We start from the raw sequence: 17,965 nt of genomic DNA, 5'->3' as shown, positions 1-17,965 counted from the left end.
AGGCCGTACAGGGACACAGCTCCCGGGACTGGACTAGACTAAATTGGGCAGAATGGGAATGTCTGTCCCAATCTATCTTTCTTGAATTTGTTTTTTTACAAAAAGTGGTTTGTCACATATTGGTGCGTGTCCATTATATTAGTTATGCATCTCATTTACAGCATATAGACACAGAGCCTTTGAGCGGAAAACCTGCCAGACGGCACGAGAGCTGATGCTACAGCTTCTCAAACAGCAAATGCATATGCCACGTTCGCGTGCCAGTCAGAACTACGAAACTCTGAAATGTTCAACTTCCCAACTGATTGAATGTGGCACATGTATAACTGCAACCGGTTAGCAAATCGAAAAATTCAGAGATTCCTAGTTCCGACGAGCAAATGAACGCAGCAATTGGCAACGGACGGCAGGCTTCCTCAGCGCTTCACAAACCACTTTGCAATGAGCTAGAGGAAGTATGCATTTTGGAAAACATACTTACATTGCACTCAGAAAGTATTCAGACCCCTTGACTTCTTCCACAGTTACGTTACAGCCTTATTCTAAAATGGATTCAAATTTAAAAAATCTTAATCTACACACAATACCCCACAATGAAAAAGTGAAAACAGGTTTTTAGAAATGTTAGCAAATGCATAAAAAAAAACAAAAAAACAGATACCTTATTTACATATGTGTATTTAGAACCTTCTATGAGACTCGAAATTGAGCTCAGGTGCATCCTGTTTCCATTGATCATCCTTGATGTTTCTACAACTTGATTGAAGTCCACCTGTGGTAAATTCAATTGATTGGACATGATTTGGAAAGGCACACACCTGTCTATATAAGGTCCCACAGTTGACCGTGCATGTCAGAGCAAAAACCAAGCCATTAGGTTGAAGGAATTCTCCGTAGAGCTCCAAGACAGGATTGTGTTGAGGCACAGATCTGGGGAAGGATACCAAAAAATGTCTGCAGCATTGAAGGTCCCCAAGAACAGTGGCATCCACCTTTCTTAAATGTAAGAAGTTTGGAACCACCAATACTCTTCCTACAGCTGCCCAACCCAGCCAAACTGAGCAATCGGGGGAGAAGGGGCTTGGTCAGGGAGGTGACCAAGAAACCAATGGTCACTCTGACAGAGCCTTCCAGAAGGACAACCATCTCTGCAGCACTCCACCAATCAGGCCTTTATGGTAGAGTGGCCAGACGAAAGCCACTCAGTCAAAAGGCACATGACAGCCCGCTTGGAGTTTGCCAAAAAGGCACCAAAAGGAATCTCAGACCATGAGAAACAAGATTCTCTGGTCGGATGAAACCAAGATTGAACTCTTTGGCCTGAATGCCAAGCGTCATGTCTGGAGGAAAACTGTCAACAACCCTACGGTGAAGCATGGTGGTGGCAGCTTCATGTAGTGGGGATGTTTTTCAGAGGCAGAGACTGGGAGACCAGTGAGGATCGAGTGAAAGATGAATGGAGCAAAGTACAGAAAGATTCTTACAGAAAGTACAGAAATCCTGCTCCAGACGAGTCTCTGAATGTCCTTGAGTGGCCCAGCCTCTCTGGAGAGGTCTGTGCAGTAACGCTCCCCATCCAACCTGACAGAGCTTAAGAGGATCTGCAGAGAAGAATGGGAGAAACTCCCCAAATACAAGTGTGCTAAGCTTGTAGCATCATACACAAGAAGCCTCGATGCTGTAATCGCTGCCAAAGGTGCTTCAACAAAGTACTGAGTAAAGGGTCTGAATACTTATATAAATGTAATAATACATTTTTTATAAATTAGGAACAATGTCTAAACACCTGTTTTTGCTTTGTCATTATGGGGTATTGTCTGTAGATTGATGAGGGGCAAAAAATAATTATCAATTTTAGAATAAGGCTTTAACGTTACAAAAATGTGGAAAAATTGAAGGGGTCTGAATAATTCCCGAATGCACTGTAGATACACTTTTTTTTCTGTCTACCTGTGGTTAAACGGATGCATTACTGACTGCCTTTGGTAAACATGGCATGAAATATGAAACCTGAAAGGACCTACAGACAAAAAAATGCCATGTAGACTTTTCATGTTGACCTGCGCCACTGAAATGCTCCAACTTCGACTGAGTACAATCCCATCATCAATACTGTCATATAGTGCTGCAATCGTGCTGAGGCCAAAGTCAGGACATACAGTCCACTCCCGTACATGGCTTGAGACGGTCGCGAATGTGAACAAAGTCCGGGTGTATAGCTCAAGAAAGAGGAATGCATTTGAATTGGCTACTACACTTATCCTTAGTGTACTTACCAATAGTCAACTGAACAGTAGGACATGACCAGCATAACTGCAATAGCCTACTCTGACTTCAGCAGTGAAACGCCATCAAATGCACACATTGTTATGTAGAGGTGCAGACTGCAGAAATGCATGATAGAGCTGCAGTAATGCATAGCAGATCTAGGGTGTCTAGATCTATCTGCCGGTATGCTCTAGGCCAGGGGGCTGTGTCTATGTGTAGGCCAGGGACAGGCCCAGAAATGAGTGACTGAGGCTGAGCCTGTGGCACAGGGCCCTGCCAAACATTTTCCACACTGAACCACAGCCAGGGACTTGACAGAGAGAGTCAATCAGTTGGCCAGCTAACTTTGATATAACACTTGGATATCATTTTTAAAGTCTGGTTTATAATAACCAGAACATGTAGAATAGGAGCTACTGATAGAGAGAGTGTTTTAAAAATGCCAGAGGGAACCAGGACTGGTGAAAGGTTGTGGGACATTGGACGTTCAAAGGAAAACGGAGGCCTTTTTTCAGAGGCCGCTCCAGCAAAGCTGTGAGGGGAAAAAACAGCACAGTGGGTCTTTTAGAATTACTTCAGTCCAGGAGTCTATTACAGTCGCTGTCAGAACAGCTGTGCCCGTTCGCTAAATGGGAGTCACGCCATTATTCCACTTTGAGCCTGCAACCATGACTTGGAAGTGTATGGTGTCACTTCTGCTGCTCATTTAACTGGAAAGCTTCACTTCTCTCACACTTTCTTTCCATCCGTCTTCAGCTCCCGGCCGTCCCCCTCTGAGAATCAAGGACAGTCACAGTACAGTATACAGTACTTCAGTTTCGTTCAGAACTACACTAGTGTGGTTGACACGTCAAACCTGACGCCTTGGGTGAACCTACAGCACACACGTGCAAACAGGCTCCTCCTCAGAGACGTCACTCAGAGTGTCTGCCAAACACAGGAACATCAGTGACCCTGGGTTAGAAAGGCCTAACCTATGATGCCGCCTGGTCCTTCATTTTGCACTGCTAAGTGAGCCGTGTCTCCTGGACGCCCTTCACAGGAGGCCAGTCACCGTGCAGGGTAGACACACGCGTAGTTCGTTTCTTGACTGACCTTAATAAAAAGGGCATAAGCAGCAAAGGCATAAGCAAACAAGATTACGTGATGTGTTTTTTCCACTTTGCTTCACTTCCTTTACGACTGAGAGGCGAAGTACACACTCCCTTTTCTTACATAGCACTATCAGTGTTTTTTCCTGCCCTTTCCAACAAAACTGGGCCGCAACTAGGCCTGTGCACAATTCCTTGTGCGCTCTAAATTCAAGACGGTAAGAAACTACCCCGTAGGCTAGTCGGTGGCTGCTGGTGTCTCCCGAAGACTGACACAAAAACACACCACCAAAAAAAAAAATCTAAATAAACACAGGGATTACTAATGCTGGGAAGAAAGGGACTGATGTATGGGTGGGGGTGGGAGGAAGGAGTGTACAGGGAGACTAGATGAAGGGCACATGGCCACAGACAGAGAGCCCGGCTCAAGTGTAGCAAGGGGCATGACGGATAAGGAGATTCACCAAAATACTGTTTGGGATAGTTGTGTCAATGATAGAATCGAGGTGACGTAGGCTTCATTTTAAGTCTTGAAGGAGAAAGGAAGCACACAGTAGAGGTCATTAAGAACCTCCTTCACAGACAATAGTGATTGAGGGAAAATGACGCAGCCCTGCGAATGAGTGACGGTTCCTATAGCTGCCTCCATTGTCTCAAAGTGTTAACGAGAGGGCGAACACGTCCTTCTAGAGCCAGCGATTATAATCGTCATCATCCCAATATACGGAGTGGCTACATATCCAGGCCTGGACTAACGTTTTGTGCATTCAGACAGACGCCATGCTTTGGATATCGTCTTCAAAGTGGCTGGGGATACGTGCCCAACCGTATGGCATTCTCCCACAACAACAACAAATCCTACCAGAAAATGGGGAGCTCATGGGGGGAAAAAAGCAGATGAATTTAAAACTAGTACTCACATGGTAGAAGAATGAACCCCAGTCAGTCCACACATAACAGATAGCCCGTCGCATTGTCCATTTACCCTACCCTGAATATAGCCTAGCTGTAAATGCCATTCCCCTCCATTAGGCTATACCTCTTGCACTCCTGGGAGAAAAGTTAAACTATAAAAAAAAAAATTAAAATGAAAGAGTCAGCTAATTTTAGCTGTTTCATGGCAGTTTGAATGATGCATTACGGCTGAGTAAATGAGAATCTCTCCCACCCTCTCACTCTGCAGCAATTCCTATACAGCTACCGTTACATCATGACAACCAACTTTTTTTCTGATCTAAAAACCTCCAAGCTAAAAATAAGGGAATAATGAGTGGTGGAGGAGCAGCCACTGGCAAGCTGCAGGAGGAGTTTTGAGCTTGTGGCTGATTAGACTTCTGTGTGAAGGGTGTGCTGTGGGGGGGACATGGCAGGTTATAGCCTAGCTCTTCAGAGAGCTGACCTCTCTTTTGTCTGACACACATGCCTTCTCTGAAAGAGCCTTATAGGCCTACCTACACAGAATGAGAGTTTGAGCAGGGAGGAAAAAGATAACCATTTGAAATGGCTACTTCAGTGCTGCGTTCCGGTTCAAGGAGCAGAACCAGTGTGTCATTTCACAAAGCCCATCAGGGACTTGGCTTTCAATAGTCCTGTCCTGTGTTTATAGGCAACTGCAACAAAAAGAGACCGGAAGAGGAAGTATTTTGAGACTATGGAAAGCTCTCACACACACACACACAGTAGTAGAAAATCGTCTGCAGTTTGAGCGGAGGGAGAATAGCAAGCCTACATAGAGAGAAACACACTGACCTGTGACCACGGGAACCTCCATGAAGCACTACCTCCCACACTATAAACCTCACTTAGGAAGAAGGCAGATGGAGAGGATCTACTTACAGGTCCAGATAAATACGGCTGTTCAACAAAAAAAACAAGACACACTCATGAATGTTTTAAACTGCTGCTCGGGGAAAGTGAGTGAGTAGCCTAACTGGGTCAGGATGATGAAGGGTGCAAGTTCAGCCCTTTGTGTGGGTGGTCATCTGATAGCTACACGCTGTAGGGGACGTCTGTCACAACCTGAACCCAGCCACCTCAATGACTGTCACGGGACACTCCGGGATGGGACAGTCATGTCTGAGAAAAAGGAAGTTGGGCTGTTTATGAGCTACAATGTGTCTAAAGCAAAATGTATCCCCTATGCAAGTACGCAACAAAAAATGCCGTTGTGCGTACTTGCGTAGCAAAAATATGTGCGCAGCCCCACAATTTGTAACTTGACACGACTACGCAAGATGGGGTATTCTTAAGGCATTATCCATGATGAAAATGGCTTAAGAACCATCATGGTCTGCTTGTAAAAGCTGGTTTCAGATCTCTCCACTTCCACATTTAACCCAAACTGGTCTGCACAGTGCATAATGACAAATCTGGCCTGGGATCAGTTGTCTGGGGTTGCCCACCACTACACACACACACACACACGTCATCATGACAAAGGCCAAAAGTAAGCCCATAAAGGCAATATAGAATTTAGCTCTGCTGTTTCCTGTATTCTACAATTCTCTTGGCAGTATATCAAAATAAGGGATATTCCAGAGATGCCAATTATGCGCTTACTCCAGCAGGACTCCACACTTCAAAAAGGGTCCGGTGAAGGCTAAGCACAGTAGTAGGCCTACATTTGTAAATCGACTCAAATTTAGAGCTGAAGGATAGAATAAATGTCTGGATACTAATGTATAAACTAATAGGTCTAGATACTATTTCAGATCAACATCCATTCCTAGCATGAAAGCTACTTTTAAAAAAAGTAACAATTATTTTATTTTTTTATAGCCTTCAAATAGCCACATTCTTATTTTCTCCTGTCCCCTGCAACTCTTCCCTGAATGACGGTTAATAAACAACTCTGAAGGGAGCCATGTAAAATATGTGATTTGATCCCAAATTATGTTTTATATTTTCCCAAATGGTGTTCTCAGATGTATTACAATTGCTCAAAAAGACAGAAAATTCAATGTTCTGAGTCCATGTCAATGCTTAAATCATATCACCAATTTCGTGTCTGGAAGAAAACTAACAAATTGATCATTTTGTGTAATTTCCCTTTTATTTGCAGCTCTAGCAAGTGAGGAATGTCAGTCTAATGTGCCGGGGTGTAGCGATGGTTCTGTAGTGCTGCTGCTAATTTCAAACAACAAATAATATATAGATACCAATTATATACACAGTACCAGTCAAAAGTCTGGACACACTCATTCAAGGGTTTTTCTTTATTTTTACTATTTTCTACACTGTAGAAGAATAGTGAAGATATCAAACTATGAAATAGCACATGGAATCATGTATTAAACAAAAAAAAGTTTAAAACAATATATGTTTTAGATTTGAGATTCTTCAATGTAGCCATCCTTCGCCTTGATGATATATATCTTGATTTGTTTAACAGTTTTTTAGTTACTACATAATTCCATATGTGTTATTTCATAGTTTTGATTTCTTCACCTTTATTCTACAAAGTAGAAAATAGTAAAAACTAAGAAAAACCCTTGAATGAGTAGGTGTGTCCAAACTTTTTAATGGTAGTGGACACACCTTCAAAATAGTGGATTTGGCTATTTCAAGCACACCTGTTTCTGACCAGTGTATAAAAACGAGTACACAGCCATGCAATCTCCATAGACACATACTGGCAGTAGAATGGCCTTACTGAAGAGCTCAGAGACTTAACGTGGTGCCGTCATAGGACGGCACCTTTCTAAACAAGTCAGTTCGTCAAATTTCTGCCCTGCTAGAGCTGCCACGGTCAACTAAGTGCTGTTATTGTCAAGTGGCAACGTCTAGCAGTAACAACGGCTCAGCCGCGAAGTGGTAGGCCACACAAGCTCAAAGAACGGGAAGCACGTAAAAAATAAAATGTTTGCCAGTCCTCGGTTGCAAAACTCACTACCGAGTTCCAAACTGCCTCTGGAAGCAACGTCAGCACAAGAACTGTTCATACAGAAATGGTTTGTCGAGATTGGTGTGGAAGAACTTGACTGGCCTGCAGACCCCTGACCTAAACCCCATTGAACACCTTTGCGATGAATTGGAGCACAGACTGCGAGCCAGGCCTGATCGCGCAACATCAGTGCCCGACCTCACTAATGCTCTTTGTGGCTGAATGGAAGCAAGTCCCCACAGCAATGTTCCAACATCTATTGGAAAGACTTCCCAAAAGAGTAGAGGCTGTTATTGCAGCAAAGGGGGAACAACTCCATATAAATGCCCATGATTTTGGAACGAGATGTTCGACGAGCTGTGTATGTGTCCACATACTTTTGATAATGTAGTTAACCCCAGCCTAACCTTCCATAACATCAAGGAATCATCAACGCATAGGTCGATTAAGGCAGCCCCCCGCACCTCTCGGATTCAGAGGGGTTGGATTAAATGCGGAAGACGCATTTCAGTTGAAGGCATTCTGTTGTACAACTGACTAGGTATCCCCCTTTCCTTGTATGGCACAAAGACCTGATCAAATGCTGATGTCAGGCTGGTAAGAACATTTCTTATTTTGTGTAACGGGTCATTTAGGTTGGCAGCAGCATTGTTGATGAAATGCTGGCATGGCATTTGAACTAGGAAGCGGTCTTGGGACAAGAGGGTGGCAAAGAAGGAAGCTGCAAACATAAGATATGTGCTCCAGTATTATCTTAGGGAGTTCTTCTTTACCATACCCATGAGAAGGACTGTCACCGGGAAGGTCTCCATTTCACTAATTGTGGTTGTCACCCATTTATAGAGACCACTGAGGGAATTGGACCGACTGGTTTTCATGTGGCTGTTCGAGAGATATCAGATCAAACACAAACACACGCATGGGCGGACACACAAAAAGCCCCTCTCTCAAACCAAACTAGAAATGCGCCCTTGACTCAATTAACATTTTAGCATTCCACTCATTAAAAGAGAGCTTTCGGTTTTTGCTCTGTAGATTGGGCCTCTTCAACTCCCCGCACGTTAGACGTTTAACATTAAGTAGAACCCAGCATTGACCGACTGTATTTCACACCCTTATCAGAGCTATGAGTAGCATAGCCTAAAACTGACTCGACGTCAAGGTTATAGGTCAAACGCCGTGCCTAAGGTGTGAATTGGCCTCACAGGAATGACTGAATAACCCCATGGAAGTGAGCGAAAGAGAAACGCAGTGCTTACATAGTCTTTCTTCTCTGACCTTACATGTTTTTCTACGGCGTCCCCGTCTCTATTGTCAGGCTATGGTCACTGAATCTCTTTCATTTTATTTTAACGTTTATTTACTTCAGGGGACTCCAACCAGGGTCTAATTCTCAAATGGTGCCCTGAGAACAAATAAATCAACATAATTCAACAAAACAACCAAACAAAGAAAATACAAGACACAACGGATACACTACACTTCAACAACACAAATAAAACCTCAGTGAACTCACTCACCCATCAGTGTTCTAAACTGCCCTTTTGGCTCCAGGGATTCAAGATGTAATGGCGATTGCAAATGATTCTGAACACGGGGGGGGGGGGGCGTGAAAACAAATGGATGATTTACTTAGGTTGGTAGAGACACTAGGGACATGAAGAGATAAGAAACCCTGTGAGCGTGTTTTGTGCCTCGTATTTTTATAACTCAACAGAGAAGTGAGGTACCTTGGAAGCTTGTGCAGCAGAGCTTTGTAAACGAGAAGTCATCGACGGGAAGGTAGAGACATCCGGCCGACCTTCTTGCGAAAAGATACAGCGATGAGCGTTAAACCTGTCACCTGTGATAAAGGCGAAGCGCGCTATGCTACACTGCATCCAAGGGTTTTAGAGTAGCGGCTGCTGCATTCTGATAAATGGTGTCACCATAATCAAGAGCTGGCAGGAAGGTTGCCAGTACAACCTACTTCCTGCCGTTTAGGGAGGCATGATCTAGTTCTATAAAAGAAGACTACTTTAAATCTAAGCTTCTTAACTAGCTCATCTATGTTTTCAAGTGTCAAATGATTTAGGCCTCCCGAGTGGCGCAGCGGCCTAAGGCACTGCGTCACAGTGCTTCAGGCGTCCCTACAGACCCGGGTTCGATCACGGGCTGTGTCGCAGCCAGCCACGATCGGGAGACCCATGAGCCGGTGCACAATTGGCCCAGCGTCGTCCGGGTTAGGGGAAGGTTTGGCAGGGTAGTGTTTCGGAGGACGCATGGCTCTCGACTTTTGCCTCTCCCGAGTCCGTACAGCAGTTGCAGCGATGGGACAAGACTAACTACAAATTGAATATCACGAAATTGGGGAGACTTTAAAAAAAAAATAATAATAATAATAATATAGCCGGGAACCTGCTCGATGTGTAAACACCGGCCGCAACAAGAGACTCCCATGAGGTGGCGCACAATTGGCCCAGCGTCGTCCGGGTTAGGACGGGTTTGGACGGCAGGGATGTCCATGTCCCATCACGCTATAGTGACTCCTTGTGACGGCCGGACGCATGCACACTGGCTTCGGTTGCCAGCAGTACGGTGTCTCCCGACACATTGGTGTGGCTGGCTTCCAGGTTAAGTGAGCAGTTTGTCAAGAAGCAGTGCGGCTTGGCGGGGTCGTGTTTTGGATCTCGATCTTTGCCTCTCCCGAGTCAGGACGGGAGTTGCAGCGATGTGACAAGACTAACTACCATTTGAATATCACAAAATTGGGGAGAAAAAGGGATAAAATGTACAAAAATATATATATAATAATAATAATAATGTGTAAACAATCTGAAATATTTCTATGAGAATTTAAAAAAACATACACTACATGACCAAAAGTATGTAAACGTCTACTAGTCGAAAATCATTAAATATGGAATTGGTCCCTTTGCTGCTATAACAGTCTCCACTCTTCTGGGAAGGCTTTCCACTAGATGTTGGAACATTGCTGCGGGGACTTGCTGCCATTCAGCCACAAGAGCATTAATGAGGTCGGCAACTGATGTTGGGCGATTAGGCCAGGCTTGCAGTCGGCATTCCAATTCATCCCAAAGGTGTTTTGATGGAGTTGAGGTCAGGGCTCTGTACATGCCAGTCAAGTTCTTCCACACCGATCTTGACAAACCATTTATGTATGGCCCTCGCTTTGTGCACGGGGGTATTGTCATGCTGAAACAGGAATGGGCCTTCCCCAAACTGTTGCCACAAAGTTGGAAGCACAGAATAGTCTAGAATGTCATTGTATGCTGTAGTGTTAAGAGCTTTACACCACTCCAGCCGACGCTTGGCATTGCACATGGTGATCTTAAGCTTGTGTGTGGGCTGCTCGGCCATGGAAACCCATTTCATGAAGCTCCCAACAAACAGTTCTTGTGCTGACGTTGCTTCCAGAGGCAGTTTGGAACTCAGTAGTGAGTGTTGCAACCAAGGATAGACAATTTTTTACACTCTACGCGCTTCAGCACTCGGCGGTGCTGTTGTGTGTGCTCGTGGCCTACCACATCGCGGCTGAGCCATTGTTGCTCCTAGATGTTTCCACTTAACTGCACTTACAGTTGACTGGGGCAGCTCTAGCAGGGCATAAATTGGACAAACTGACTTGTTGGAAAGCTGGCATTCAACGGTGCCATGTTGAAAGTCACTGAGCTCTTCAGTAAGGCCATTTTTCTAAAGCCAATGTTTGTCTATGGAGATTGCATGGCTGTGTGCTCGACTTTATACACCTGTCGGCAGCGTGTGTAGCTGAAATAGTCAAAACCACTAAATTTGATGGGGTGTCCACATACTTTTGTATATATAGTATACATATATACAAAAGCATGACGTACCATTTGTTAAACAAGGGCTTTCTGCAAGGAAACAAAATCAGATTGCAGCTGTTAATTAACATAGCCTGGTCAGCAGTAGGGCCAATAGCGTACATAACGCTGTCATCTGCATACAGATGAACGTTACAGGTTTTTGCAAATAGACCAATAAATAGTGAAGAGGAAAGGTCCCAAAATCGACCTGTGGGATACCTTTAGTAATATATAACAGTGCCCTGTCTGACAGATGGTTCCCGAACCACTTGCAAGACACCTGGTCGAGACCCATTTCAGAGAACCTTTGAATGAGTAGGGGATGGTTGACAGAATCAAAGGCCTTGGATCGGTCTATAAATATGGCAGCACAGTGAGTCCTATGATCGAAGCAATATATCATCGAAGACAAGCGTAGCAGCTGAAACGGTGCTTTGTCCAGGTCTGAAACAGACTGGTGCACATTAACAATATACTGTCATTTGAGGTTTAAAAAAGCTCTTAGCTGAGAGTCTGCCAGTGATTCCAATATGTTTGCAAGGCGAGATAGTTTTGAAATGTGGTGATACTTATCTAGGTCAAAAGGAAAGTGCACGTGATCTTGATGCGCCTTTCCAATAAAAAATGTAAAAAAACATGGTCTTATTCTGATGACATGAGGATCGATGCTTGAAAAACAAAACACTCTCGCTCTTAACCATAATAATCTCATCATGAACAGTACCAGTCAAAGGTTCGACACACCTACTCATTCAAGGGTTTTTACTGATCTACATAGTAGAATAATAGTGAAGACATCAAAGCTGTTAAAACATATGAAATCATGTAGAAACCAACAAAACAAAAAAAGTGTTAAACAAATCAAAATATATGTGTTATATAAAATAGTCCCCCTTTGCCTTGATGACAGCTTTGCACACTCTTGGCATTCTCTAAACCAGCTTCATCTGGAATGCTTTTCTAAACAGTCTTGAAGGAGTTCCCACATATGCTGAGCACTTGTTGGCTGCTTTTCCTTCACTCTGCGGTCCAACTCATCCCAAATCATCTCAAATTGGGTTGAGGTCAGGTGTTTGTGGAGGCCAGGTCATCTGATGCAGCACTCCATCACTCTCATTCTTGGTCAAATAGCCCTTACACAGACAAGATGTGGAGTCACTGTCCTTTTGAAAAACAAACGAGTGGGACTAAGCTCAAACCAGATGGGGTGGCGTATATCTGCAGAATGCTGTGGTAGCCATGCTGGTTAAGTATGCCTTGAATTCTAAATAAACAGTGTCAGTCTTTGCGAGACATGGCGGTTGGAAACGTGCGGAGATCATCTGTTCACCTACTCTGCGTCTCACAAAGACACAGCGGTTGGAACCAAGAATCTCAAACTTGGACTCCAGACCAGAAGGGCAGATTTCCACCAGTCTAATGTGTTTCTTGGCCCAAGCAAGTCTCTTCTTCTTATTGGTGTCCTTTAGTAGTGGTTTCTTTGCAGCAATTCGACCATGAAGGCCTGATTCCTGCAGTCTCCTCTGAACAGTTGATGTTGAGATGTGTCTGTTACTTGAACTCTGTGAAGCATTTATTTGGGCTGCAATTTCTGAGGCTGGTAACTCTAATGAACTTATCCTCTGCAGCAGATGTAATTCTGGGTTTTCCATTCCTGTGGCGGTCCTCGTGAGAGACAGTTTCATCATAGACCTTGATGGTTTTTGCGACTGTACTTGAAGAAACTTTAAAAGTTCTTGACATTTTCCAGATTTACTGACCTTCATGTCTTAAAAGTAATGGACTGTCGTTTCTCTTGCTTATTTGAGCTGCTCTTTCCATATTATGGACTTGGCTTTTGTATACGACCCCTACCTTGTCTCAACAACTGATTGGAATTTCTTTCCTTAATCCGTTTGAGCCTCAAATTAACTTTTAACAAGGCACACCTGTTAATTGAAATGCATTCCAAGTGACTACCTCATGAAGCTGTTTGAGAGAATGCCAAGCGTGTTCAAAGCTGTCATCAAGGCAAAGGGTGGCTACTTTGAAGAATCTCAAATATAAATGGTTACTACATGATTCCATGTGTGTTATTTCATAGTTTTGATGTCTTCACTATTATTCTACAATGTAGAAAATTGTCAAAATAAAGAAAAACCCTTGAATGAGTAGGTGTGTTCAAACTTTTGACCGGTACTATCTGTGAGCTGTTGGCTAGAGATCACATTCCAAGACCAGAGTAGGCACATTTGCTATTTAACGTAACAGTTTTTTGTGACAGAACTATCTGAAGAGTTGAATGCGTTGGAAACACATTGAACTTTAGATTTTTTTTATTCAGTACATGAAAACTTAAGCAAAAAAAGTATATATTGTGCACTGTGTCATCCCGCACTGATTTTTATCCGCATCAAGTCAGTTTTGTGGAAACACACCACTGGTAGGAAAACTAATTAAAAAATGATGCAGATTTTTGAATATTAGCATGAACATCTCTCGCCAACTGGATGGAAACCTAGATACTGACAAAAAAATGGTTCAAATTGAAGAAAAAAAAGTGTGTGCCTGGAAGTGAATCTCTGCAGTTTAGAGGTGAAAAAAAGGACTCCCTCTAAACCAATTTGAGAGTTAGGAATAGTAGAATAAACAAATTGCTATTTCTAAATTTGGTTGTGCATCAGCAGTTTATTTCTTATTGTCAGTCACTAACAGACACTCAATTAGCCGTATCAGCTAACATTTTTTAGATGTGTAAATTAGTCTAGCAGCCAGCCATCTAAAAACTTGTAGTAATCTTGGTCGAATTACCCACCAAGGGGGCCACCATCAATTTTTTCCCCTCTCACTCAGAAATCATGTTAAAAACTGCAAACATTTCTCTACACACTATGGCAAAATGTATATACTGAACAAAAATAAACGCAACGTGTAAAGTGTTGGTCACATGTTTCATGAGCCTAAATAAAAAGGTCCCACAAATGTTCCTAACGAACAAAAAGCTTATTTCTCAGATTTTTTCGCACAAATGTGTTAACATCCCTGCTTGTGAGCATTTTTCCTTTGCCAAGATAATCCATCCACCTGACAGGTGTGGCATATCAAGAAGCTGATTAAACAGCACGAACATTACATAGGTGCACCTTGTGCTGGGGGGAAAAGGCCACTAAAATGTGCAGTTATGTCACAACACAATGCCACAGATGTCTCAAGTTGAGGGAGCATGCAATTGGTATGCTGTCTGCAGGAATGTCCACCAAAGCGGTTGTCAGAGAACTTAATCTTCATTTCTTTACCATAAGCTGCATCCAACATCGTTTTAGAGAACTTGGCAGTGCGTCCAACCGGTCTCACAACAGCAGACCATGTGTAACCACGCCAGCCCAGGACCTCCACATCTGGCTTCTTCTCCTGCGGGATCGTCTGAGACCTGCCATTTGTACAGCCTATGAAACTGAGGAGTATTTCTGTCTGTAAAAAAAGCCCATTTGTGGGGAAAAACTCATTCTGATTGGCTGCCCTGCCAGGCCCACCCATGGCTGTGCCTCTGCCCAGTCATGTTAAATCCATACATTAGAGCATTATGAATTCATGTCAATTGAATGATTCTCATATGAACTGTAACTCAGTATAATTGTTGAAATTGTTGCATGTTGAATTTGGTGGCTCTTTTTTTCAATTTGGAATTTCCCAAATTCTGCCATACAGGCTAGGATTGGTGCATTTCTGTGCAACACCCCAAAAATTCCAGGTGTAAAATTTTAGTGGGGCTTTTATCCCATGATTGTAAAAGGGATACCGACTTTTGCTGCCATATAGAAGGATTGGAGTTATGACAGAGTCAAAAAAAAAAAGCCAAATTCTTAACTGGTACGTTAAATTTATACGGGGTCTATCTACTTATAGAAATGTATACAGGCTCACGAGTGGCGCAGCGGTGTAAGGCACTGCATCTCAGTGCTTAGAGGCGTCACTTTTACACATTTATTTTCCTTATAGATCACATTAATAATATCATAGGCCTTGCCTCCTACAACACTTTGAAGGGGATATAATTCATAGCCAGAGAGAGGCCCTGAGAGAGGTAGCAAGAATGTGTATCTCAGAGCAGCAGGGACACTCCGCCAGAGAGCATTTCAGTAGGAAGCCAGAGTCACTAAGGAGGTCACCCCCAGAAAATGAAAGTTAACATAACATTCTAGAGTGCCCTGCATGACTGGAGTCGTGTTTTCAATAAGCGCCAGCAGTCGGCTAAATAGCAGAAAACAAACTCATTGTCAGGAGACTACTTCTTTCATTTAAAATATTACCTAGGCTTCTTTTCAGTTAAAAATGTCAATTGGCAAGTCAGAAAGGTCTGTATAGCCTTCCCCACTGTAATTAACAATATGCATCTTCTTGTGATTTATTGATAGGACAGGCGCCTGTCAGTCACAAAGCGAGCGTTGACTGTAACAATGGCGCCGGAGAAGAAGGCTGACGTTCTACATGTTCCCAACAGATTGTGTTTTTTTATTCATTTATTTGTGTTGTTTGTCAAATATTTTAACTTATTTTGTACATAAATGTTAGCGCTATGACCAAAAAAAAAAAAACTTCTGGACATCAGGACTGCGATTCCTCACCACGAACTGGCAGAATCCTTTTTGCTCCTTTAACGAGTCTGACGAGCCCAACACGAATGATATACTGATGTGTTTCTGAATGGATATAATGTTTATAGGCCCAGATCCCCGTGATTTGCGTGAAGGAGAGGCAGAGAAAAAGGGGCCAGAGGAAGCCTTCAGAGAATTCGTAGGTGATCGAATAAACCTCCACTTCCTTCCATTCTGCTAGCAAACGTGCAATCTTTGGAGAATAAAATAGATGACCTATGCGGAAGATTAAGGTATATTTTCATAAATTAATAATATTGTTAGACCTAACTTACATGGTCGGTAGGTTTCCACTTTCTTTAAAAGGTACACTATATACAAAAACACTTCTTCAAATTAGTGGATTTGGCTATTTCAGCCACACCCGTTAATGACAAGTGTATCAAATCTAGCACACAGCCATGCAATCTCCATAGACAAACATTGGCTGTAGAAGAATGACCTCATTGGCTTTCAAAGTGGCACCATCATAGGATGCCACCTTTCCAACAAGTCAGTTCGTAAAATGTGTGCCCTGCTAGAGCTGCCCCGGTCAACTGTAAGTGCTGTTAATGTGAAGTGGAAACCTCTAGGAGCAACAATGGCTCAGCCGTGAAGTGGTAGGCCACACAAGCTCACAGAATGGGACCGAGTGCTGAGGCACGTCGCTCCCAAAGAAATTGTCTGTCCTTGATTGCAACACTCAATACGAGTTCCAAACTGGCTTCTGGAAGCAATGTCAGCACAATAACTGCTTCATTAAATGTGTTTCCATGGCCGAGCACCCGCACACAAGCTGAAGATCACCATGCGCAATCCCAAGCAGTGGCTGGAGTGGTGTAAAACTCGCTGACATTGAACTCTGGAGCAGTGGAAACGCGTTCTCTGGAGTGATGAATCACGCTTCACCATCTGGCAGTCCGACGGACTAATCTGGGTTTGGCAGGTCCCAGGAGAATGCTACCAGCCCAAATGCATAGTGCCAACTGTAAAGTTTGTTGGAGGATGAATAATGGTATGGGGCTTCTTTTTTTTTTTTCATGGTTTCGGGGTAGGCCCCTTAGTTCCAGTGAAGGGAAATCTTAACTCTTCAGCATACAATGACATTGTAGACAATTCTGTGCTTTCAACTATTTGGGGGAAGGCCGTTTGCTGTTTCAGCATGACAATGCGAGGGCCATATAGAAATGGTTTGTCGAGATCGGTGTGGAAGAACTTGACTGGCTGGAACAGAGCCCTGACCTCAACCCCATCAAACACCTTTGGGAGGAATTGGAGTGCCGACTGTGAGCCGGGCCTAATCACCCAACCTCAGTGCCCGACCTCACTAATGCTCTTTGTGGCTGAATGGAAGCAAATCCCCGCAGCAATGTTCCAACATCTAGTGGAAAGCCTTCCCAGAAGCGTGGAGGCTGTTGTAGCAACAAAGGGGGATCAACTCCATATTAATGCCCATGATTTTGGAATGAGATGTTCAACGAGGTGTCCACATACTTTTAGTCATGTAGTGTATCTTTTCAGGAGTTATAAATGTTGGTAACGCATTTGTTAATGATCAGTGGATTGACAATTTAAAATAAGGTACCTTTTAGCAGTTATACATTTGGGTAAATCATTTAGAGATTAAACATACTTATAGGGAGTATTGAGTACTCATCACTACATAAAAAGGGACAATTCAACACTTTGTTAAACAATGCAACAAGAAATAATAAAATAATACGAATATAAAGTAAATGGCTCGGTAGAATAGCCTTTTTGCAAAAGTATAATACAGGAAGGCACAATTTATAGTCCAATATTTACACATGTTTTGGGAAAGGGGGGCAAGTGTTAAGATTTGCAGAATTTAGCAATCATAATAAGAGTCTGATAGCAGCAGTTGTGACGTGTGTGTGTGTGTGTGTGTGTGTGTGTGTGTGTGTGTGTGTGTGTACGCGCACGAGCTAAGGGGCAGAGAATCAGGGCTGGTGATCAGTTCAGTTCAAGTGTTCAGCAGTCTGATTGCTTGTTGATTTAAAAAAATGGTCTCGGAGCCTGTTGGTATCAGAACTCATGCTTTGATACAGACTTCCCAACGGTAAGGGAGTGAACAGCTTGTGGCTGGGGTGTGTGGGGTCCTTGATGATGCTGCAGGTCATCCTCAGACACAGCTTTGAGTATATGTCCTGGATGGATGGTAGCACGGTCCCACTGATGTACTGGGCCGTCTTCACCACCCGCTGGAGGAACTTATGGTGGTGGACGGTGATATTCCCGTACCAGGCCGTGATGCAACGGGTC

General features: G+C 43.4%; 1 protein-coding gene across 3 annotated transcripts in view; it reads right to left on the bottom strand.

The window, feature by feature from the left end:
• Nucleotides 1-17,965, bottom strand: part of osbpl5 (oxysterol binding protein-like 5) — a 104,407-nt gene that overhangs the window by 66,715 nt on the left and 19,727 nt on the right. The window contains exon 3 of one of the 3 annotated variants that reach the window (XM_039017071.1): nucleotides 5,109-5,213. The exons of the other annotated variants lie outside the window; for them this stretch is intronic. The gene's annotated coding sequence lies outside the window, so the exon portion shown is untranslated. The remainder of the gene's footprint in view (nucleotides 1-5,108; nucleotides 5,214-17,965) is intronic. 3 annotated transcript variants of the gene reach the window in all.

Source organism: Salvelinus namaycush, chromosome 21 (genome assembly GCF_016432855.1).
Source record: "Salvelinus namaycush isolate Seneca chromosome 21, SaNama_1.0, whole genome shotgun sequence".
Lineage (NCBI taxonomy): Eukaryota > Metazoa > Chordata > Actinopteri > Salmoniformes > Salmonidae > Salvelinus > Salvelinus namaycush.
This window is presented reverse-complemented; position numbering and strand designations above follow the sequence as displayed.